The sequence below is a fragment of the Urocampus carinirostris genome, chromosome 19 (assembly GCF_059441175.1).
Source record: "Urocampus carinirostris isolate Australia breed hairy pipefish chromosome 19, RoL_Ucar_1.0, whole genome shotgun sequence".
Classification (NCBI taxonomy): domain Eukaryota; kingdom Metazoa; phylum Chordata; class Actinopteri; order Syngnathiformes; family Syngnathidae; genus Urocampus; species Urocampus carinirostris.
In genome coordinates this window covers 5,563,460-5,589,447 of record NC_142367.1, presented here as the reverse complement: position 1 = coordinate 5,589,447, position 25,988 = coordinate 5,563,460, and the positions used below count along the sequence as shown (strand labels likewise).

Sequence of the window (25,988 nt, the reverse complement as noted above, 5' to 3'; positions counted from 1 at the left end):
GGGGTAAAAGACCACATTGCATTTGCCTGTTGTCATTCCTCGAAAATAAAGAAAACTCCAGCGACCTGACAATGACTGATGATACAGAAAGAGAACAGTAGCCCTTTTGAGGGATAAGTATCACTGCTGTTAAATTTGAATACATAAATTGATAACTAGATTTGTGGGTGAAAAGTTGAAATATTGTGAGTGGGCTACGTTGTAAATATTGAATAAAGTACTGTCAAACTTTCCGCTTTGCTCCTGTTATGTATTATTCTATTAAGGATGGCACAATCAATTTCTTCTCTAGAAGGACGTCATAAATGTTTTCCGAGATCACCGTGGTGTTTTGTATTTAGAGTGCATGCGTTGTGAAAAAGAGCAGCATGCCGTTTTCCTTAGTGCCGTAAACACTTGAGGAATTTGATGACCCAGCGCCAAAATTATCAAAATTGTTTAATGCTTGACGCCATTAAAAAAAGGTAATATGCTGCAACTTACCGTATTTAAAGCCGCAGTGTTCAAATGAAGCAAAAAAAGTAGTAGCAAGTAGTCTGGAATTTACAGTACATCCTTTTATCAAAAATAGATTTGTCAATTTGTCCCAAAAAACATTGTGAGTGGCTAAACAGTCTCCCTGCCCCTTTTATACCTGTGTCTGCCTTTACGTCAATGACGTTATGTTTAACCAGTTCATGTCACGGTTGCCCATTGCCCTCACATGGCCCCACCCGTTTGGCGCCAACTGCGGCTCGTTGCCTGATTGGCTTCCCTCCTATTTAAACTCAGTGCTCTCATTCATAGATAGATAGATAGATAGATAGATACTTTATTCATCCCTGTAGGGAAATTCACACTTCCAGCAGTCTACCCTGTTGTTTATTAACAGATGAACATGATGCCCTAGGGGTGCTTGTAGCGAAGTGGATGACGTCACGCCAGTCCAAAAATTCGACATCCATGCGGCAGATGGAAAACTTTCCTTTGTGAAAATCCAGGGATACACCACCTCGTGTTAGCAAGTCCGCCTCCTCTCCGATTCCCCCCGGCTTTCGTGTCTCTGTTTAGCGGCGTTGAAGCCGGATTGCTCCGGGTAGCTCCGGGTGGCTACACGTTAGCGTCCGGAATGCTAAACGTGATCCACGTTTCCGCAAAACACAGCAACTGCGCTCCCTGTGCGCTTCGATGTTTTCCACCAGCACTCGATGATCTTATTTGGTCGTGAGTTCGCATTTACCATGATTACGGATGGTACCGAAGACTTATAACGCCGCTAGCCGCTTCGCTAGCTCCGGCTTTTCCTCCACGATAAGCCCCTTCATCACGCCGGCATGAGAATTCTTCAGGGCAAGGAGTTGAAATTCCTTGTGCATTTCTTGTGCGTTAAAACCCATGTCCATAGGATAGAAGTAATCCATAGTGTAGTTGTCAAAACGGGAAGAAAAAACACTGAAGATAGGAGCAGACAATAAAACAATAGGGCAGCTGCTGGAAAAGGCAGCCGCTCGTGGCAGCGCCGCTTTGATTTATTCATTCATTCCTTGTTAGTCCGTCAACGAACCTCTGCACTTGCAAGACTTGTGTTTTGACTCTGTCCGGTTTCCTGCTCGTGTATCCAGTATCCGCCTGTCTCGTCCTGTCCGGTATCTTGCTCCAGTGTCCGGTATCGACCCCGTCTGTCTCGTCCTGTCCGGTATCTTGCTTCATTCTCCAGTATCTGATATCGATCTCGTCTGTCTCCTCCTGCCCGGTATCTTGCGCCAGTCTCCAGTACCCAATATCGGTCCCGCCTGTCTTGTCCTGTTTGGTATCTTGCTCCCATCTCCTGTATCCGGTATTGATCCCGTCTGTCTCCTCCTGTCCGGTATCTTACTCCAGTCTCCAGTATCCATTATCGATCCCGCCTTTCTCGTCTTGTCTGGTATCTTGCTCCAGTCTCATGTATCCGGTATCTATCCCGTCTGTCTCCTCCTGTCCGGTATCTTACTCCAGTCTCCAGTATCCAATATCGATTCCGTCTGTCTCGTCCTGTCCGGTATCTTACTCCAGTATCCAGTATCCAATATTGATTCCGTCTGTCTCGTCCTGTCCGGTATCTTACTCTAGTCTTCGGTATCCGGTATTGTTCCTGCTTGTCTCATCCTGTCCGGTATCTTGCCCCAGTATCCAGTATCTGTCCCCTCTATCTCGTCCGGTATCTACCCGTGTGTCCTGTATCAATCCCATCTGTCCTGTCCGGTTTCGATCTTATCTGCCTCTGTCTCACTTCTTCTGCCTAGCGATCGCCGAATCCCTGGCGTTTGTGTTCACGCGCCTGACTGCCCCATTCCCGTAAAATAACGCTTGTGTGAAAACTTTACGCGTCTGTGTCCTCCATCTGTGTGGGCTCTGAAAGTTCATTCATTTGACAGTTCAGAAGTTATTTGTTAAAAAAAACACTTATAACGTTCAATACAGTTATTTGTTGTTAAGAATGTTCTTATCACACCAAATTTTTGTCATCCACATGATGGCGACAAAATATCATTGTAATAAAGTGTCCTTAATCAATACTGTAGAGTGATAAAGCAGATAGATTATTTCAAACATACAATTTCACACGACTAGTTTTTTTTTTTCAAACAGTACTTTTATTTGTTAAATATATACTTGAGTATGTAAACTGAGCTTGTTTTTTTGTTTCAATGTATACAAGAGTATTCACGGTTTTGACTATGGCGGGACCTTTTAAGAATGCAACCAAAGTGTACTGTATATAGTCATTATATACGAAAAAACACAGGGTTGGATTAAATAGATCAAACTAATGGATTGGTCCATGTCTGACCCCATTGGGTTAAATTTAAACTGACACAGCCAGAAAACAAAGCAGAAATGTTGCAACAAATGTAACATTGCTGAAAATGACACCATTAATCTGTGTGCGTATGACCTTTCCGTGTGTGAAATCTAGTGTTCACACCATGAATGTCAGACTGCGGGCACATAAACGCAACCTAGCAACATATGTGTCAGGTGTGTGAGTGGATTTGCGTTGTGGGTGCTGCCCGTGAACGGCAAATTGGGTTTGAGGGAGCTCTGCAAGGCTAATCATTCCGAAAATTAGAATGCATGTCATTAATATCAACGAGGTGAAACATTAGACATGGCACTCCAGGCTAAACACGTAATAAAGACTTTAGAGGGAAAAAAAAGACTATCAGGTTAAAAGACAGACATTTATTTACAACATAATGCTAAGAGACTGGCCCGAGTCCTAATAATAGTGCACAGAAAGAATAGTGTATCGTAACAGTAGCGAAATGAAAAAGTAGTGCAATAACATTAGCAGCAACAAAAAAATTCCTAATGCTTTTTGTCCATGTTTTAGAGACCTTTAGCGCCTACCAGAGGGTAACAGGTTAAATAGGTGGTGGCCAGGGCGAGAAGAGTCCCTTATAATGTTGACAGCTCTGCTACAGTATTACTAAGACATCTGAAAGACACGGCAGAGAGGAGCCGATGATCTTCTGGACTTTTCTTTAATTTAATTTATTTATTTGGTCCACAGGGGCAGCACGGCGGCGCAGTGGTTAGCGCGTGTGCAGGCACAGTTCTAAGGTCTTGGGAACCTCCTGTGTGGGTTCAAATCCAGCTACCGGACTTCCTGTGTGGAGTTTGTATGTTCTCCCCCGTGCTTGCGTGGGTTTCCTCCGGGCACTCCGGTTTCCTCCCACATTCCAAAGACATGCATTTCTGATGATTGCTGGGATGGGCACCAGCACCCCCGCGACCCTACTGAGGATAAGCAGTGCAGCTAATGGGATGAGATTTGGTCCACAGGAAAAATTTGTTTTCACCGACTGAAGCGGGAGGTTACTGTCAGTGCTGTAGCAGCAGAGCGTGCACCAATGTGACCAATATACAGAACCTAGTGTTCCCAGATGGTTTCCCACGCATGTGCTAACCAGGCCCAACCCTGCTTAGCTTCCCTACATAGAGCGTTTTTAGGGTAATATGGCCATAATCAGGTCTCTCTGTATGTTTTTCCTATTCACAGCTGTGCACCCAGCATGTAACACCACGCTCTCCACTGTGGGTAGAAGAAAACCAGCAGCTTTTGTTTAAAGGTGTTCCTCATTAGAAGCCTCAGAAAGTGGAGTCGCTGCACGGCCGTTCCAGGAGAGGTCATCAGAGATGTGCATGCACAGGATTTTAAAGGAATGGACTCCCACCCTTCAGTCTCTATTGATGATAAAAGCAGCTGGGTCTGTGCTTAACCTCCTTAAGTCAAATATGACTTCCTTGGATTTTGTGGTGTTCAATATAAGTCTGTTTTTCAAACACCATGTCATAAGCGTCTCCAACTTCTTACAATATAGTGTGTGCCGCCTCATCCCTATTAGAGACGAGTCAAAACCAAGGTGGTGCCATCGGCAAACTTCACAACCGTGTTCATAGGATAGGTTTGTAAACAGTACGAGATATACAGGGTGAATAGGAGAGGGCTCAGCAAACATCATTGGGAGATCCGGTGCTCGGCGTTAGGGTGGAAGAGAATTTCGCAGCCTGTGGGAGTTTAGCAAGAAAATCCGTAATCCAGTGGCAGATGGAGGAGGAGAACATCAGGTGGGAATTTCTCCATCAGGATCTTCGGGATGATAGTATTGAACGCAGACATGAAGGCCAAATCGATCAAGATGGCTCACCGCAGTTTAACAGGCAGCGTTTATTGCATAAGAAAATGGTAAGAATTAGAAAACTAGCTGGAGCGCAATAAGCCGCTTCACTTGTGTGCTCCGTCATCTTGTAAGGCCAGTGCCAACATCTTTGCCAGTACAAAAGGAGCATGCCAATTCTTTGTGTCACGTGGAGCAATCAATCGATTAATTCCGCTTCTCCCTGTTTGAGAGCGGTGGGTGGGTGTGCACCAAGGCAAAGACCAGCGTCTTCCCAGAGGGTATCCAACTGAAAAACTTGACGGAATTTATAACAGGTAGACCATTGGTTTTCGACCAGAGTGCCAGGGCACACTATTTTGCAGTGAAACCGTGTCTAGTGCAACGCAGGAAATTGCCTTATTTTATATGGCAGCAGATAACCAGGCTAAAACAGCCATAAAAATGAACTATTTTACATTATTTCTTACATTTGAAGCCCAACCCCGGAAATTGGCATTGATGCCTTTGGATCCAGATTGCCAATGGTGCCCTGCCCCCGCACACCTGACACTGTTTTAGCAGTGGAGTTTTCAGTTCCCTCAGTGTTGTTTCCGGATCATGTGACCGTTCATAATGGCGATACCCAAGACAAGTACGTATTACAATTGTGTGGAAAGAGAACGCAAAATATTAGCCCTATATTTTTATTATGACAGCACAGGGACAAGCATACTGTGTAGAATAATGCCAGATTGCAACACAGATGTGTCTTTTTGTGCTGTTGTAGAAGGTGATTTGACCAAATTGTATCTGCTTGTTATTGTCCCTCATTGATTAAAGTAAGCCTCAGCAGCCTGGCATTGATGCCAATGATATGGAAAGAGAAGTGCACTGTTTTTGATGGATAACATTGAAAAACAAAGAAAAGGCCAGACTATATTAAAATGTAGCAAAATCTAGCGGCTTGTAGTCTAGAATCTACAGTAACAATTTTTGCTTATTCATCCTGACATTTTTTGTATCTGATTTTTCTCTTTTAAGTGCTTTACACGTGTTTATACTGGAGTGCCATTTCGGATCACTTTGTTGAAAATGTTCACTATGTTATTATCAATGACAATACAATGACAAATATAATTCTAATTGTCAGCCATGAGGTAGTACAGCCAAATGTACTTATAACTTATTTTGTTTTTGTAAAAATTATGCTCATAATTTGCTGATTGGAATATTACTTTCTCATTTTATTAAAAAAATATGGAGAGTAATCAAAGCGGCCCATGAAATCATTGGCTGTTCTCTGTCTGGAGGACATTGCTGGCTTGTGATACCGCAGCATAGCAATCAATATTTTAAAAGACTCTCACTCTTACCCAAGCCACAACCTAGTTCACCTGGTGCCCGCTGGTAGGCGCAACCAGGGTCTTTTGAAACAAGGACTAAAAAGTTCAAAGGCCGTTTCTTCCCCTGAGCTATCACCACCTTAAACAAGCAAGCAGAACTGTGAAAATATATATATTGCCAGTTGGTAATTTCTGTTGTTGTTAATTTTTTTTGCACCACTTTTCATTGCACTATTATTATAACAACAACTACCTTTTATTTTTAACAATTCATTCTGACATTCTTTTATGTTTCGCTTTGTTACAAGTTCATCCTAGACTGCCATGTCTAATCTCATTGCAAACTAGGTTCACTATGTTGTTAAGTCAATTCAGTTCAATTCAATTAAAAAAACAGAAACAGTTAGGACATAGGAAACCATTTTTTGTTCGACTGGCAGATTTTTATTTTCATTTTCCACAAAAAATAAGATAAAACATAGAAAAACCTGAAAAATAGGTTAAAAACATAATTCAATCAAGATTGTGAACCAAAATATTTACCTGCATTACTTGCTGAGCCACGGTGACCACAAATCATAAGAAAAACATAATGCTATCAATTTAGGCAACATGGTCATTCACGAATACAAAAAAAAACTAAATTGGTGCGGGTAAATTATTTTTAAACATATTTGAGGGATGGAGTTCCTCCAAATTTATATTGAGAAACTGTGGCTTGGATCAATAAAGGTTAAACACTGAGGTAGACACGTGTACTGGCTACTGAGCCCCCTGCTTTTTCACCCTCTACACCTCCGACTGCTCACCGACCCACCTCACAAACACAATTGTTAAGTACGCCGACGATACTACCATGGTCGGCCTCATCTCTAAAGGGGAAGAGGCGGTGTACAGGGATGAGGTGGAGGCACTGACAACGTGGTGTTTGAAAAACCACCTCAAACTGAACACCACAAAACAAAATAACTTATACTGGACTTCAGGAGGATAGGCAGGAACCCAGCACCACTCATAAACACAGACTGTGTAGAGAGAGTCCACTCGTTCAAATTCCTGGGTGTGCACATCTCCGATGACCTCTTCTAGTCTGCAAACACCAGAGCGGTGGTAGGGAAGGCCCAGCACCGATTCCGTTCTCTGATAGTGCTCAGGAAAAATCATCTGAAACAGCAGCTGCTGGTGTCCTTCTACAGAGCCAAAGTGGAGAGCATTCTGACATACTGCATTACGGTGTGGCATGCTGGGTGCACAGTAGCAGACAGGAAAACACTTCAGAAGGTCATCAACACAGCCCAGAGAATCATTGGTTGCTCTCTGCCCAGTCGCTACCGGTCACACAAAACAAAACAGACTCAGAGACAGTTTCTTCCCCAGAGCCATCACCACCCTTAACACACACTGCACAAAAAACTGAAAATCTTGCAAACACACTACCTCATACAGATGTAAAAATGTATTCATGCCTATATTTACTTTGCACAATGTTGCCTATTTTGCACTACCGCATATTGCACTAATACAATCCCAAAATGTATGTAAACGCCCAATGTAAGTATCTTCAGCCTCTACATGCCCACACTTTCTTGTGTAAATATTGTGTAAATTATATTTTATCTTTCTCAGTTTTTTTCATTCTCTCAGTAACATGTGAACCTGGAGTGCCACGTCCAATTTCGTTGTCACAATATGTCCAACCCATTTTGTAACAATGACAATAAAGGTATATTCTATTTTATTCTATTCTATTCTATTCCTTTAATTGTTTGTTTACCATTTTATATAATCCAAAGAATACTGACCCTTGGGAGGCACTAATGTCAGAGACAGCGATTGATGGAGAGGAGAGGAGGTATCTTTCGTTGTTGAAATAATGTTGAACTAATCTATATAAGGCCCTCAAGCTTCAATTAAAACTAACAACACTATTTACCATTGCAGAGGTCAACACGTCAAGGTTGTCCTCTACTGTATACATTGCCTTTGGCAATCTCATTGCGGTCATAAACCCTATTAAGGAGGATAGTTAACACAAGTTGTTGTCATACACGGACTATTCGTTACTGTATGTTGCCCATCTCCTTATGAACAAAGCTGTCATTTTAACTACGCTGTCAAAATTTGGTTGTTTATTAGGCTACAACATGAAATATGATAAGAGTACTCGGTAAAGATGTTTCCTTGGATTACAATGCATTTAAAATTTTGGCTGTATTATGTGTTACGAATCATTTTGGAGTTTTTTCTGGACACAGGTTAAACTGCTCTTATTCCTAGAATATGCCATCTGTTGGTTCTTTTTTCTAGTTCACAGTTCACAGATCCCTTAGCCGCCTGGGTCGTCGTGGCACCACCGAGGATGAAAATCTCGACAGTTTTCTCCATTGCTGACAGTTCCTGGCCTGTTTTGGGGTCGCGACAAAGTAAACACCAGTAGGTTCCTTGATGTCTTTGGCCCAGTTATTTCTTGGTCTTCCTCTCCTTCTGCCCCTTTGGCCTGTTTCCTGGAGAATGATCTTGGCCTGTCCTGATGATCTTGTGACGTGACCATAGCACTGCAGTTTTGTTTCGCCAGTTCACTGTTGACAAGTGTTCTTTCTTTGTAGGGTCTAATGTGCCCTCTGATGCCTAGAATTTTCCTGTAGAACCGCATCTCCATGGCCTGGATTTACCTTTCCAGCTTTGTTGTGTGAGTCCATGTCTCGCAAGCGTAGAGGAAGATGGAAGTAACCAGCGGTTACATAAGTCTGGTCTTTAAATTTCACTGCTATGTTCTTGTCCTTACAGATGGGTTTAAGTTTGGCGAGTGTGGCTATGGTTTGAGCTATCCTGCCCATGATTTCTGGTTCAGACCCTTTTCTAAGGGCCCGGTCACACAGCCGTTTGCGTCTGTATCGCGGCTGAATCACGACCAGAAATTTCTGCCCATGAAGCAGGCGCTGTTGCCCGCGTTGAAATCGCGATACAGACGAGATACAGCCGTGCTTTACACGCGGCAAGAAATTCACACGCGGTTAGCCGCGCGAAAAAGTTTTGCGCTGCTCAAAACTTTAGACCACGGGTAACCGCGAGCGGCACACGTGGTACAGACGCGGAACGACGTGCTACGGCCGCGGCCAGGGCGCGGTTACACGCGGGTAGGACGCGGAATTTTAGCAGGTAATCGCGGGTGGAGCACGGTCATAGCACGTTTGTATCGCGGCTGAATCACGTGAATTAGTGTGTGTAACGCGTGTGACGGTCAAACGTCTTTCTCCGCGTATATTCAGCGCGATTGGCCGAGCACACGTCAGTTGTGCTCGAGACGTCAAGGGGTGAACATGGATCCCCGTCACCGTAGTGACCTCGTCTTAATCCATTTTTATTTTTTGACATTTCTTTTCATTTCATAACGAGATAATAAAATAAAAATGAAAAACTATTACAATAATAACATATTGGCTTCTTCTTCGGTGCCATAGCTTGAAATCTTGATCTTCACGGGACTGTGTCTTGAGCGGTTATGATTTCTACAGCCCGGCACGGCAGCTTTTAAACCCGTGGTCCACACGCGGAAAGGACGTGGAACTGACGCGATGAGGAAGCGGAGCAGCCGCCGGCGTCTGTTTCGCGGTCATACCACGGATGAACAGTGGGTTGGCCAATTTTGCGCATTTTCCACCGCGGGCAACAGCGTCTGCTTCACGGGCAGAAATTTCTGGCCGTGATTCAGCCGCGATACAGACGCAAACGGCTGTGTGACCGGGCCCTAATATGACATACAGGATATACAAGATATTTAAATTTGGTGACAGGTTAAATCTCTTGGTGGTTGATGGTGATGTTTGTGGCGATACTTTGTGGTTGTTGTTCTTTTTTTGTGTGCTCATTTCCATCCCATACTGAGTTGATGCTTTATCCGGGCAATTGACCAGAGTTCATGTTCTTCTCTTGCTAGTCCAGCAATATTAGAACTGTGTGCTAGATTCTACATTCTAGAAATTAGGGTTCTGTGCGCATGTAATTATATATTCAGATCCCCGAATCGGTTCTCAGAGAAAGTGTGTGTCCAAAGCCATATCTGGTTGAATTTATTTGAGGTTGGTAAAGCAAAACAAGCGTTCAATTACCTTATCGGAGGCTGAAATAGCTCTGTGGGCCTAACTGTTCTGGGGGGGTCACATCAGTTTGCATATTCACCGTTACATTTAGGGGATTTTAGGTGGATCTGCTGATATTTTGACGGGAAAAGTTGTTTGTTTAAGTATATAGTTGGTGTTATACCTGTATGTGTTCTCAGATAAAGATTATGCTCAGTCAGGTACCTCAATTAATTTATTCGTGGTAGGTGAGGCCAAACCCAGGTCTTGATTACACTATTGAAGGCTAAAATGGCTTTGTGGGCCACTCTGCTCAGAAGGGACGTACACTAGTGTACACCCCACCCACACAGTAGAAGAACTGTCTGTTAATCGGTTGAGACTGATTATCCAAAATATGAATTGTTCTGATCCATAGTGGTTTAGATTAATTCGTCTTCAAGTAGGATTTGTGCAGATATGCCTCTGTAATATCATTCAGGACAGGTGAAGCATAACCCAGGGTTCAATAATCTTAATAAAAACTAAAATAGTTCTGTAGGCCTCTCTGTTCTGGTGGGGTCACCTTCTTTGTTTTCGCTTATGTGATTCATTTGAGGTGGATCCAGGATATGAGTGATCACATGAAACAGTGCATGCAAAGAAAAGAGAGCAATTTTTTAAATATTCCAAAATAAAAAATACTGTACATATCGAAGAAAAACGAAGAACTGAAAAATAGTTGGGAATGGGGGCAGTCTATGTTCCAGTGGACAACTCACTGAAAGAGTGTTAAGCCCCACGCACACCTGGTGCCAACCGTGTGTGATGCCACTGGCCATTGGCATCTTGCTTTTGTTGTCAGGTGTGTGGGGGCACTTTCTGGTGGAAAACGGCACAATGCCAAAGGCGTCGAAATTCAAATATTTTTGAAACTGTTTTGCTTGGTCGCAGAATTCCTTAAGTGTGCGAAGCACAGACGAAAACGGCAAGCTACCCTTTTCCACAACGCGTGCGCTCTATCTACAAGATACAAAGGTGACGTCTGAAAACATTTATGATGCCCTTCTAGAGGAATAATTATTCAATGTTTTTGCCAACATTATTTATACAACACATAATCTCGAGCAAAAGGGCAGGTTCTTCAATAGTTCCCTCCCAATATTCAACATTTACTACATACTCATTAATTATCACTGTTTCTTATCCACAGTCCTCGATTTATACATGAGTTGAACAGCAATGAAGGCTACCTATGAAAAATGCTACAGTTCTCTTTCCCTCTTTCCTCTAAATCATTGTCAAGTTACTGTAATTTCCTTTAATCATCAAGGAACAGTGAAAAGTGAATGTAATTTGGTCCGTTACTGCGGCAACCATCATCAAGTGAGAAAACAAATAGACAACTTTCCACGTCTGTGTTTCAATCTGGCCATATTTTCCACAGTATAATTGCCTTGGCGCTCTAGTGTATAAAAAGGGCTTATATTTTAGGCGGCTTTTTTGGCGTTTTCTTTCTATGCAGTAGTAAACACTGTATGTGCACATTTTTGTAGTCGCTATCTGACGTTCTGTTTGTTGCTATTTTTAATGGTCACATGATCCGATAAAACCCCATGTAAACAACTTGAAGTAGAGCTAAAAACGGGGCAGCTGAAAACGGCTTCAGGTGTGCAGGGGCATAGCTCCGTTGGTGTCCTGGGCCAAAAGCACCAACGCCAAATTCCCCTTGCGGTTAGTGTAGGTGTGTGCCGGGCTTTAGTTTTGTCAAGACATTTTTAATCATCACACTTTTGAAAATTGGGATGATCAGCAAACTAATGGGCCATATGTTGACGATTTCATTACAGAGCACCATATAGAAAAATGATTTGAATGGGGATATAAATGCTCTGCAGAGGGGGGAAGAAACATTGGCACGTGATCAAACATAGGTAAAAACGAAGGGAAATATATTTGTGAAAAAGCGATATGATGAAGAGATAATTGCGTTCATCATTGCTGATCCCTGTGGTTTTTATACTCCTTCTTTCTCAAAGAACCGCTCTCCCACCCTTTATCGCTCTATCTGTTTTTCGTTCTCTCTTGTATGTTATTCATTTCCTCCTTACTTTTAACCCCATTTTTACTGTTAGGGTCTGGCTCGAGGTAAGATCGGGCCGAAAAAATCCAGCCGCAGGTTTATAAAACCGAACCAGCCTGAACCCGATCAATTAACTTGATTTGAGGGAGCGAGGCTAAGGTTTGAACTGGGCGCAGGTGTGCCCAATTATCACACACCTGGGCCCAATCATTGAGAACCCTTTAAAAGGACATTTTGAACATTACACGCTGTCAGGTCATTGTTTCATTTCGTTTCCACCAACACGTCAGGTCAGTCTGTTTCTGGTTGTTTTGTTAGTCCTCCCCTTGCATTTTGTACTTTCCAGTTGCAGTTTTGGTCATTGTTTCTGGTTTGCACATTTCCTTGTTTCTTGAACCCGTGTTTGTTTTTGCCACTTGATACCTTCTTTGTTAAATACCTCCCTCTTTTTGAGCACCTCTATTTCCAGTTCCTGCCTCCCACTCATGGGTGTCATAGTTGCCATGGCGCCCACTTGGCCGCACCCGCTTGTGTCGTGGCTGCCATGGTGCCCACTTGGTCACGCCCATGTTTGTCACGGTTGCCATGGTGCCCAATTGGCCCCGCCCGTGTTTTGCCAGCTGCGGCTTGTTGAGAGATTGACTTTCTGTGTATATAAAGCTCAGCGCTCTCTTGCTTCAGTGTCAGCCCTTCAACGAACTTCTGCCCCACAAGACGTGGGTTCTGTCCTGTTTTTCTGTGATATGAAATGAAATGAAATGATCTGCATTTATATAGCGCTTTTCAAGTCAATGACTTCCCAAAGCGCTTTACAATGTGCTCCACATTTCCCAATAGCGGCCTTGCAGCCATGTAAGGCGCTAACCTGCTTATTGGGGGTATTAGGGGTTCAGTGTCTTACCCAAGGACACTTCGACATGTAACACGGACGAGCCGGGATTCGAACTGGGATCCCTTGATCCCAAGACGAGCGCTCTACCTCCTGAGCTACTGCCGCCCCCAATCTGCAGTCCGGTATTGTTCCCATTTATTTTGTACTGTTTAATTTGGGTTCCAGTTTTGTTTCCTGTCTATTCTTGTCCTGTTGGTTAGTTTCTCCAGTTTTGTTTCCCGTCTAGTTTCTCCTGTTTATTTTCGTTATCCTGATTTGGTATCGATCTCGTCGGTCTCTGGCGTCCTGTCCTTCCACGCCAGACGCGATTGGGTCCTGCATCTGTTCTGATTCTGACAATGGGTCCATCATCTACCATCAAAACCTTAACATTTATGATCTATCTACTAATCATTCTAAACCATAATGTCATCCTCTCCATTGACAATTTACGGGTGAGTAATCATTAAGATAGGATTTGTTAGATTATCAAAATGTGGCAGTGATTATATAGTCATAATTGCATTGCTGAGTTTTCCAGCTATATAAGTGTTATTGCCTAATCATCACACCATTGATTTGATCATCACTCATCATTTAGTTTTAATACATGCATCCTATGCTTATCCATACAGGGAGTGCAGAATTATTAGGCAAGTTGTATTTTTGAGGATTAATTTTATTAATGAACAACAACCATGTTCTTAATGAACCCAAAAGTCTCATTAATATCAAAGCTGAATATTTTGGAAGTTGGAGTGGGGCTTTTTTAGTTTTAGCTATTTTAGGAGGATATCTGTGTGTGCAGGTGACTATTACTGTGCATAATTATTAGGCAACTTAACAAAAAACAAATGTATACCCATTTCAATTATTTATTTTCATCAGGGAAACCAATATAACAGCTCAACATTCACAAATACACATTTCTGACATTCAAAAACAAAACAAAAACAAATCAGTGACCAATATAGCCACCTTTCTTTGCAAGGACACTCAAAAGCCTGCCATCCATGGATTCTGTCAGTGCTTTGATCTGTTCACGATCAACATTGCGTGCAGCAGCAACCACAGCCTCCCAGACACTGTTCAGAGAGGTGTACTGTTTTCCCTCCTTGTAAATCTCACATTTGATGAGGGACCACAGGTTCTCTATGGGGTTCAGATCAGGTGAACAAGGAGGCCATGTCATTAGTTTTTCTTCTTTTAGACCCTTTCTTGCCAGCCACGCTGTGGAGTACTTGGATGCGTGTGATGGAGCGTTGTCCTGCATGAAAATCATGTTTTTCTTGAAGGATGCGGACTTCTTCCTGTACCACTGCTTGAAGAAGGTGTCTTCCAGAAACTGGCAGTAGGACTGGGAGTTGAGCTTGAGTCCATCCTCAACCCGAAAAGGCCCCACAAGCTCATCTTTGATGATACCAGCCCATACCAGTACCCCACCTCCACCTTACTGGCGTCTGAGGCGGACTGGAGCTCTCTGCCCTTTACCGATCCAGCCACGGGCCCATCCATCTGGCCCATCAAGACTCACTCTCATTTCATCAGTCCATAAAACCTTAGAAAAATCCGTCTTGAGATTTTTCTTGGCCCAGTCTTGATGTTTCAGCTTGTGTGTCTTGTTCAGTGGTGGTCGTTTTTCAGCCTTTCTTACCTTGGCCATGTATTGCACACCTTGTGCTTTTGGGCACTCCAGTGATGTTGCAGCTCTGAAATATGGCAAAACTGGTGGCAAGTGGCATCTTGGCAGTTGTACGCTTGACTTTTCTCAGTTCACGGGCAGTTATTTTGCGCCTTGGTTTTTCTACACGCTTCTTGCGACCCTGTTGACTATTTTGAATGTAACGCTTGATTGTTCGATGATCACGCTTCAGAAGCTTGGCAATTTTAAGAGTGCTGCATCCCTCTGCAAGATATCTCACTATTTTTGACTTTTCAGAGCCTGTCAAGTCCCTCTTCTGACCCATTTTGCCAAATGAAAGGAAGTTGCCTAATAATTATGCACACCTGATATAGGGTGTTGATGTCATTAGACCACACCCCTTCTCATTACAGAGATGCACATCACCTGATATGCTTAATTGGTAGTAGGCTCTCGAGCCTATACAGCTTGGAGTAAGACAACATGCATAAAGAGGATGATGTGGTCAAAATACTCATTTGCCTAATAATTCTGCACTCCCTGTATATTTGAATAAAGTATCTAATTTTTGTTGTTTTCACTTGATGTCTCAATGTGTCCATTCATACAGTGGTTATACTTTAGAAACATTGTTTTAAGTGATGTTCTGATTTATTGTTAATGAGGAGGCCTTGAGTCCGCCCTAATCTTATTTTCACACCTAGAAAAGGTAGTTAGATCTCATCCAAACAATGGTCCGTTGTGACACTTGGACTTCCTTATTTTGTCTGGAGAATCCCACTTTTTTTGCTCTTGTCAAACCACGCCACTTACCTATAAAAACAATAGTCCTCAATAGTCCGCTGCCCCGCCGCCCGCCCCTCTCCCCCGCCCGAGCCGGTGTGTCGGTTCTCGGATTTCCGCCGGGTGTAACGCGCCGCGGCCGGTCGTTCTTCCCCCGCTCCCCCCAAAAGCCATTTTGCCGATGCTTGTTTAGGAAGGACTTTGTCCTGTTGACAATCCCAGAATATCATGCTAATGTGTTATTTCATTTAATTAAACATAACTCCTCTCTTCAACGCTTCTTCCAAAATTCTTGGCGAAGCCCTGCATGTTGAATCAAACACAACTTCAATTATTTGGTGTGTGACATTAAATCATTTTTATATCTTTTGGAAAAATAATGGTTAGAAAAAGGAAATTATCAGAACCAATTGCTTGTATTGGCTAAGACTGACATGTTTCGTTGTAGGACTGATATGCATGTGTTTTTGAAATACTTGTGACATTGCACTTAACTTGCCCCCATTCCAGCCAATCTTCGTTTTTGTTTTTGTCCCTCCCTGTGTGTGTGTGTGTGTGTGTGTGTGTGTTCGTATGTGGCTTATAGGCTCCCAAACAGCTAAATCAATTTTCGTGAGAATTTACACAGTTGCACTTCACGCTTCTGGGAGTATTTTTAGCCAAGTTTCGTGTCAAGGCATCCGTAATAAATATCAACAAAATCGATAAACATCTGCTTTTGTGTATGAGCAGATTTGGAGATGCATGCGACTCTTTGGCACTCCTTAGTGGCTCCCTGGCTCTTTTCCAACAAACCACGGCCCCAACAACCTCGCCCAAGTAGAATGCCTGGCATTATGCTTGTATATTTTATATAGATAAGGAAAAAAGTCAGAAACTGTGAAAAAAAAAACCACAGAAATTAGTGAGAGAGCAGATGCTTTTTTACAACATTGTATTTATGAGGACATAGGAGGAGGTGAGGGATTTTTTTTGCCAAATTTTGGGTCGGTTCTTACATAACCTTTTATCCAAATATATGCAACATAGATTAGGTCTGGACAAAAAAAATACATTAACCTTGGCAAAATCAATATAGAACGATGAGGGAGGGTTTTAAATAACCAAGTTATTTAAGTTTAATTTAATGAAAGTTTTTTATACATTTATAAAGTGACTCATCTTTACTCTAACCAGGGTGAATAATATCATCTGCAAAGTTGTCTGGACCAATCACTGACAAAATGACATTAAAGATTTAAAAAGAGGACGCCTATTAATATCCAAGACTTATAAAATATTCTAGAAGCTGTTTGACATAACAGGAAGAGAAAGGACTGCCAGCCATTGCCCAGCATGGGACTCTTTTAGGCAATGGGTCATAAGAAAAACAACTTCTAATAAACGAACAGCATTCAGGGACAAAAGTACCACACAGATCACGGCAGAATCTTCAAATTTTGTGTTGGAAATGGTGGATGTGCTCAGTAGAAGTTCTTGGGGGAGAAATTGAAAGCAATCTTTTGGGGGAGTGAATGAGATACTAACCAGAAGATACAAAGTGTGAGGAGTCAATCGATTAATTAATCAGTGGATTTTGAACTTCAAAGGAAAAGAGAGCCAAATATCAGGTAAGAAATACCAACCTGTTCTAAAAGCTCTGCCCTAAGGTTGTTCTTTTTTATTAAATCTTAGGTTACACAAGCAGAAGCGCTCAAAAGGGTGTGGGAATCAAAGATCAACATTATTGGCTGATAGAAACAATAATGTTGCAGGTTTCTAATCATTGAAACGGAATGCACTTATCCGTGCACTTAAGAGTGTTAATAATTTACTTTTTTATTGTCATTCTTTGTAACCATGCACAGAGAACGAAATGTCGATACACCTGACCCGTGCAGTTACACTGTAGCGAGCCAATGCAGCCGCAGCCAAACAGGGCGCCGCCATTTTAGTCATTAGGTGACCAAACCCCCCAATTCCAACCCTTAATGCCGAGCGCCAAGCAGGGAGGCAATGAGTACCAATGTTGTAAGTCTTAGGTATGACTCGGCCGAGGCTTGAACCAGCAACCTCCCAGTCTCGGAGTGGGCGCCCTACCATCTAGGCTACCGAGCTGGTATGGTTGGCCGTTTGATTGGGAATCTGGTTTGAGTGTATGCACCAGGGACAGGCCCCAGGCCCCCAAAAATTTGCTACAACGGCCTATCCGTAGAATTGATTGCGACTTGACTGGAGTTTAATTCCACGACCCTTGTGAGTGTAAGGCAAACAGCTCACCAGTTGAGCTTTTCGTGATGTGGAATGCTTAAAGTCAAAATTGGTGTTAATCGGTGGGTTGATTCACGCTTTAAAACCCTAGTTCAGGCCTGAATCCCTAACTGTGATTCCAAACCAGAACCCAACCCCAACCCTAAACCTATCCCTAGCTGTGTACTGAATTGACTGGGATTCTAACCCACAGCCCATGTGAGTGTTAGGCAAGTACCTTGCCAGTTAAGCTATCGGTGATGTGGACTGCTCAATAGTCAAAATTGGCTTTGATTGCTGGGTTGATTCAAAATCCTAAAATGGCTTTAAAACCATCACTGTTCACATTTCCTGTGGTGGGTCTCTGGCAAGTAAAGCCTGCCGGCGCCCCTCCCTCACTAGGCTGGGTTTTTTTGGTAGGGGTTTGCTCCCCCAAATGAAACAGGTAGTACTATTTTCCATGGATACCAGTAGCGGAAGCCGTTAGATGTGACTCTGATACTGCGTCTTCATCATCTGGTCACTGTTGTTTTTCGGTACAAAGCATCATCCCGCTTTTAAGAGATAAGCCGGACCTCAGCATTGACGAGCAGCGGCGTGTGACATAGAAAAGGAAAACAAAACTCATAACATCTGTTCCTTTTTCTATTCCTTTCTGTTTCCTTCTTTCTTCTGTTTCATGCCGCGTCTTGGGCTTGATATAAGCTTTCTAGTTCAAGGAATCAAAACAACACCCTCGACTCCCCAGTTGCCATGGTGACACATCAAATTAGGGATCCAATAATGACGTCTTTATCGAGCGCCGATGAGCCATTTGTAGCTACACCGACTTGAATTAACTCACTCTAATCTGCTGTCCTGGAACCAAAGCTCAGTTTTTAATATCTCAGGGTGACAAAACCCTGGGTATAGATTCAACCCTTGTGGTAACTACTTTCAGAAATGACCCCAGGTTCACAGTTTGTGTTTTGAATATGTATATTTCCACTCTTCGTTGGGAGACCGCATTGGACAGGTTTTTGTCCTTCTTATCTTAGAAGCAGTCTATCTATATGATATGATTGGTTGCCTAGGGATCGTTGCCACTTTGACAAAATATAAAGGTGTGAAAGCAGGAAACAGGCAAAAACATACCAGATATGCTCTGTGGGGATATACTTAAGGGTATAACTAAAATGTGAGTGCGTGTTGTTTGCATACAATTTCTATATGTTTCATCGATAGTAGATAATGCAGACAATGTACTTTGAGGAAAGACTTTCTCGTCTTTGACGTGTCGGGGCTGTGATGTCAAGTAAGGAACACCGCCACCTGAGCAAGCCACTCACTGAATATTTTTTTTTTGGTTTTTTTTTAATCGAAGAGGTTACGAGCATTTGAGTGAAATTTCTGTAGATAATGTTGCGTCGTAGGTGAATGCAGTAATGGTACAAAAAAGGGTGAGGCGACAAAAAAAGGGCTAACTGGCAAAAATAAAAAAATACGCGGAGAACCGCCAACAGGGGTTAACTGGAACCGGTTAAGAAAAGGTGGTCATAGCCTTGAAAGAGAATTGCAAAGCTGGCCAATCAAAGAACACGCAGTGAGCAGCTAGGCGAACTGGAAACCTGCATCAAAAAATTGCAACAGCTACAGCGACAAACGCAAAGCTGGCTGGGAAAAAAACAATAAATGCCAATGCTAAAACTAGGCCAGCAGGCCAAACTACACACAGTGGGCATCCAACGAGCGCCAATAGGGTACAAATAAAAAAGTAAAGCCCTTGGCATCCCCAACGTTTACGGGTAGCTTGCTGGACAAATTATACCAACTGCAACGCACGTGACAAAAAACACAAACGAAAAGCCACAATTGCCAACCTCCAAGCAGAAATGAGATGCCTAATATGTTATATTTAGGAGTGTTTTATTCCTTCAATGACATCACACCTCAACAGGAAACAAGCCAGATGGGTCACTCCTTCACACATTTTTAATTGAATTGAAGTGTATTTATTGTCATTGATATTAACGTATCGTGCATTGTGTGGCGAGCAGACAACACACAGCAAATGCTATACTGAGGGCAGATTATCGAGGGCTTTGTGTGTTTGGGCATGCCTGTTTGTGTGTGTGACTGTGATAGGCAGGTGTAAGCGGTCTGTCAAACAGTGAGGCAGGTGCACAAGTTTACACCCAAAAAAAAAAACAGCTGAGCATGATAGCTTTTAGCGGCTAAGTATGCGACAGAAATTCATCAATTAAATCGGACTCTGAGGAAGGTCAGAAGAGAGCAAAGAAATGCTGAACACCAACGGGTGCTCTGTGGATTATTATCGGGTTCAGGAAGCAACTGAGGCGGCGTCGGGGGAGAAGCTAATGGCAAGGCCGCAGGTCCGGCTTATTATTACGGCTAGGCCAACAAATCTCTTAAGCCACACCTGCCGAGCCTGTATCTCACTAGCGCAAACTCCATTACCCATAAAATAATTGACCTGAAGCTTCAACTAATAAGAAACTGCTACATTTTGGATGATTCTATTTTAATCAGCGTGAAGACCTGGCACAATTCAAGGTCAACTGATGCTATTGTGCAACTAGCCAGCTGCTCTCTAAATAACTTCCTTACTCTGAAATGAGAATCCCTCCAATTTTGTTGTACTTTTGTATAATGACAACAAAGACCATTCGTTCAACTGCAATTCTTTGTTTTTATTTGTACCGGTAGATTTATAGTTGTTATCTTCTCATATAATCTCAGTCGGTAATCTCGAGGTAAATTTAACCCTTTAGAGGCTTTTATAAAGGTCCAACGCTACATCACAGATTTTCACTTTTTGCAGGTGTTTCTGGTCCCCATGAACCGCTATAACCAAAGGATTACTATCCATCCATCCATCCATTATCTGCACCGCTTATCCTCAGTAGGGTCGCGAGGGTGCTGGATTTTATTTTTTTTCATAATTGTGGGAAGTAACACAATATTTTCTGTGCCTAATTCTGTTTGCAAATACCTTTAATAGTGCATGCCCCTTCAATATGCGCATGACACGGATTAATTCATGGGTAAGTTGACAACAGGGCTCATTGAACCAAACAAGAATTTTGAAAGTATTAACTCAAACTACGTGTAATTAATCCCCAACCAACCACTTTCGCATGCACTGGTCAGCCTCTTATAGGCTTTTGAAATCATGTTAGAATTGAGCCGCCTCACCCAATATTCTATACATGCACTGTTTTTCCCATTTATATTAAAATAATAACAACATTGGCAAATATATTACCCAGAGCTGACTCTAACTGTGGAGGATATTCCATTGCAGTGGAACCCTTCACTTTATTTTTCCCTTTGGATGTCGAGATACTGTGTTTTTTATATGTACATATATATTTTTTCTTGTCTTGGAGCTTTTATGTGTGTAGGGTTGAAAATATCTGCATTCTTTTTTATTGTATTCTGCTTTGAGACTTGTAAATGACCAAAACTGATTTGTTTTTGTTTATATTGTGTCTGAAAAGTTTGCTAAGAACATCTGAGGATTGCAATTGCAAGTTCAAAATCCATACATGTCGTCACTCCTTGACTGTCTACAAACCCCAGCAACCCTACTGAGGATAAGCGGTGCAGATAATGGATGGATGGATGTGTATGTATATATATATATATATATATATATATATATATATATATATATATATATATATATATATATATATATATATAATACATAATGCACACTGTCCCTTTAAAGCCGTTGTTGTGATTATAATTTATATATCTGGGCAGATCATCGTTTGAGCTTCATTTAACCCATTGCAATTGAATCTGGAATAATCCTAGATATACTGCTAGAACATTAATTTTATCAAAAAGAAAAGACCAATATCCCAGTCTTAACATATTTGTTAGCCTAAAAACGCTCATTTTCGTCAATAGTGTCTTCTATAATCTTAGTAGCAATTTATGCCCATTGTTCTCAAAAACTGCTCTGAATATTGACAAATGTAATATCACCCAGTGGGACTCAGTCAAAAATGTAGGTGTCATATTTGACCCCAATCTATCCTTTCAAACACACGTGAAGAATATTACTAGAAAATATTTTTTCCATATTCGCAACATTGCTAAAATTCGTCCTACGATGTCCGAGTCTGATGCGGAGATTATGATTCATGTGTTTGTTACCTCCCGTCTTCATTACTGTAATGTTCAAATCTCTGGTCTCCCGAAGTCCAAAATCAAGAGCCTGCAGCTGGTACAAAATTCTGCAGCAAGCCTTTAACTCAAGACGAAAGTTCGATCAGATTACCCCGAGTTAAGCTAACCTGCTAACCTGTTAGTTTAAGATGTGATATTAAGGTTCTGTTGGTAGTATACAAAATCATGCATGGACTTGCTCCCTCATATTGCTCAGATTTAATTTGCCAAATGTTCCGGTCCGGAGCCTTCGCTCCGAGAGCGTTCTCCATTCGGGCCACGGTGCTGTGGAATGCTCTGCCCACTATGATTCGATCGCAAAACCCCAGGGGAAATGTTTACATTTAGGTTTAAAATTCATTTCTATTGTATAGTTAATGAATGACCTATATTTCATGTTGACAATATCTGTGTTTTATTTGTTATTGCAACAACCGTTGCAGCCTGGTTATCCTGGAAGTAGGATTACCTCATGTGCAGTCTCTTCTCAACATTTCTTCATTTACCCCATGTTGAGGATTTGAGTTTATCTTTACCCTCATTTAGGTTTTAGATCACGGGATGGTGTAGTCTGCAGTTTGCAATAATCTGTGGTCTGTGCAGCACTTTGAGACTCTTTGTGATGAAGGGCTATACAATTAAACATGACTCGACTTGAAAATGCAGATTTCCAAAAGATTAATACCAGTTAGTTTAAAATCGATTTTGGCTAGAATCTGTTAAATACAAGGAATAGGTTACTTTCAAAGGCGAAATGTAGATGTATTTCGTTTTAGTATATGCTACAAATGTATTCAACTATGGACGATGTTAAATCATTTCCATCACTTCTTATATATAAAAGACAAGTGAAACAGAAGCAACTTTGTATTTACACATCATGGTATTTTTTGGGGGGGCCCAGTTTGAAACTGTACTCTGTACACTGCTTAGGACATTAATATACAATATGGGTCAAACGTTTGGGGTAGCTTAGAAATGTGCATTGGGTTTTTCCAATGAAGATAACATCAAACTAGTCATAAACACAGCCCATGCATTGTTAACATGGTAGAGGACCATCTTTTAATGTAATCTGTGCATAGGCGTATCAAGGCTCCGTTCCAGCAACAAGGACTTCAGTGTTTTAATCACACTTTGTGTTTGTTAGTTGCGTTAGAAGGATATTGTATGAACAAAAACACCTGCAATGATGTGAGTACAGCTGAAAACAGTTTAGCTGGTTGGAGAAGCTATAAAACTGGCCTTCCTTTTAACAAGTTGAGTATATGGAGCATCATATTTGTGCATGTGATTTAAATCTCAAAATGGCCATAAAGATTACTTTGTCACGACCAGAACGGAAGTAGGACCCATATGCGTAACGTTAATCACAAGTTTATTGAGGTATGGAGGTAAGGCAGTGCCCGTAATCCGGTGCTCGCTGGACGCTGGAAGCCAGCTGCTCGCAGAATCGTGTTCTGAATGCGTAAGGAGCGGGAGACTGTAGTGTAGTAGACGGAAAAACATATAGTTAGCCGGGACGGGAGAGCAGAACGTGGTCAGGGTCAAAAAACGGGGCAAATCAGGAACGGACGGGTGGAAAACGGGACTGACGGGAGTCAGGATAAAAAATGCTCGCCTAGTGGAAACAGAGGTTTGCCGACCGACTGACAACAGGTGAGTGAAAGGACGGAGCTTAACTAGGATGGGGAACCAAACAGGAAGCCAGCAGCGGCTGGCGCCAAACGAGCGGGCACAGGCGAGTGTAATCTGTCTTCATGACATACTTACGTGTGAAACTCAAAGGTCCAATTCTGTTCTAAAAAGTGAAGGCTATTTCTTGCAAGAATATGCCAAGATACTGAAGATCTCCTTCAATTGTGTTTACTACTCCTTTCCGAGAACAGAACAGGCTCAAACTAAAGTAAAAAGAGAAGTGGAAGTACATTAGAGTATCAAGTTTCAGAAATAGATGCCTCAACAGGTCCTAAAACACCAGCTACGTTAAATAGTACCTCCAAAACACCAGTGTCAACATCTATGGTAGAGAGGTGACACAGATTCTAGCCTTTGAGGCGGAGTGGCAAGAAAAGCAATATCTGAGACTTGCCAACAAAGGGAAGAGATTAATATGGGCAAAAGAACATAGGCATTGGAGTAAATACAAGTGTAACCCATCCATCCATTATCTGCACAGCTTATCCTCAGTAGGGTCGCGGGGGTGCTAGAGCCCATCCCAGCCATCTTCTGGCAGTGGGCAGGGAACACCCTGAACTGGTTGCCAGCCAGTCGCAGGGCACACAGGGACAGACAATTCACCCGCTCATTCACACCTAGGGACAATTTGGACCGGCCAATTAACCTGACATGCATGTTTTTGGAATGTGGGAGGAAATCGGAGTGCCCAGAGGAAACCCACGCAAGCACAGGTAGAAACTCCTGAAACTCCACACAGGAAGGTTGGTAGCTGGATTTGAACCCATGACCTCAGAACTGTGCCGCACATGCGCTAACCACCGCGCAGCCGTGCTGCCACAAGTGTAACCTTTTATGTAAAACACTAAATTGTCTAAGTGACCCGAAATCCTTGAACAGTAGTGTTAATCCGGCTTTTTAAGATGATAATTTCCTTGGTCAACCGTGAGAAGCTTATCCGCATCGCATGTGCTGGGCAAAAGATAAGAAGCAAATTGAATCTATCAGGTGGTGGTATGAGGTATTCAATTTAATGCGTTTAGAGCTTCAGAGGGAGTCGCAATGGCTGTTTTGAATACTGTTTGTGTTTAGAAACAGGGATGAACAAAAAGATCAAAACTATGGCACAGGGGCTTTTGGTGGCCTGTAAACCATCTTTAAATGACTCAATGGATATGTTTTAAATGATGTTGTCCATAGATTCCAGACTACAGAGTGCACGTAATTAAAAGCTGCATGCTCATATTTGAGAACAAAACTCAATTTTGTCATTGTACAAGCCACACCGGATTTTATTCGTCACACTGAAATGGTCATTATGATAAACAAATTCACGTCCATTTCTTACTTTTTAAGCCACACGCATACCTGCCGCCAATTGTGTGGGGAATTTTAGGCCCCTGTGGAAAACAGTGCCGGATTAGAACTCATAAACGTCTTTTTCTGTTGTTGCCATTGGGGGTTTCTGTGACAATGGACCAAATTACAATTGCTTGTTGTCGTTCCTTGAAGATTAAAGGAAACTTTAGCGATTCAGCCCAACTTCAACCAGTCCCTAGCTCCTGTGGCTACCAAAAAATAGAGATTAAGACCTCTTATTTGACCTTTTACAAAAACAATTTACGAGAAATTGATTTGCTAATTTCTGGCAGTTTTTTTGTCTCAGAGAAATAGCCAAAAAAATGAAGTCATTGATGTCCATTTATTACATTTGAAGCCCGGCGCTCACCTGCTGCCAACCGCATGGGGGATTTTTGGCTATAAGCTGCTGTGGAAAATAGTGCCAAATTGAAACACATACTGTACATGTCATTTTGTTTTGTTGCCATTGGTGGTTGCTGTGATAATGGACCAAATTGCATTTGCTTGTAATTGTTCCTCAGGGATTAAAGGATACTTCAGGGATTCGGCCCAACCTCAACTAGACCCAAGATCCGGCAAGTAGATTTAATCTGAGACCCCTGATTTAGATGGAAAAAAAATACATACAAATGTACGAGAAATTAACTTGCTAATTTGTGACCGTTTTTTTCTCATAAATTTGTGTGATTCCCCCAGCATGTTTGTTCATTTAATCTCAAGTTTTGGAGTTTGAAAATTTGTGAGGAAAATAGATATTTAAGAAAAGTGGAAAGTTTTTATCAGAGCTTTCTTCTTGGAAACTCCCTTTTAGCCCAACATCAACCAGACCGTAGATCAGGCAGTCCCAAAGTCAATTGAGTTTGAGACACCTGAACTAAGTGGTTTTGCAGTGCTTAATCAAATCTTAGAGCAAGGGACGGACTTTTATTAAATATTCATCGTGAGAGCGTTCTGCATTGTGCATCAAAAGGCAATGTGCCAAAACTGCTCGAACAGATTTCCTCAGAGGAGCAGATGATTGACAGGTGAGGAAAATCTGTAGTCGCGTAAAGCGATCGGGAAGGACGTGAAGGGTAAAGCTGCGAAGTGTCTGTGCATCTAAACAACAAAAGCCAAAAGAAAAATGTTTGGACGCATGC

The 25,988-nt window shown here is 42.1% G+C and overlaps 1 protein-coding gene across 1 annotated transcript in view; it reads right to left on the bottom strand.

Annotated features, from left to right (window-relative positions):
- The window catches only part of crhr1 (corticotropin releasing hormone receptor 1), a 138,568-nt gene that overhangs the window by 53,067 nt on the left and 59,513 nt on the right, over nt 1-25,988 (bottom strand). The gene's annotated exons all lie outside the window — the stretch shown is intronic.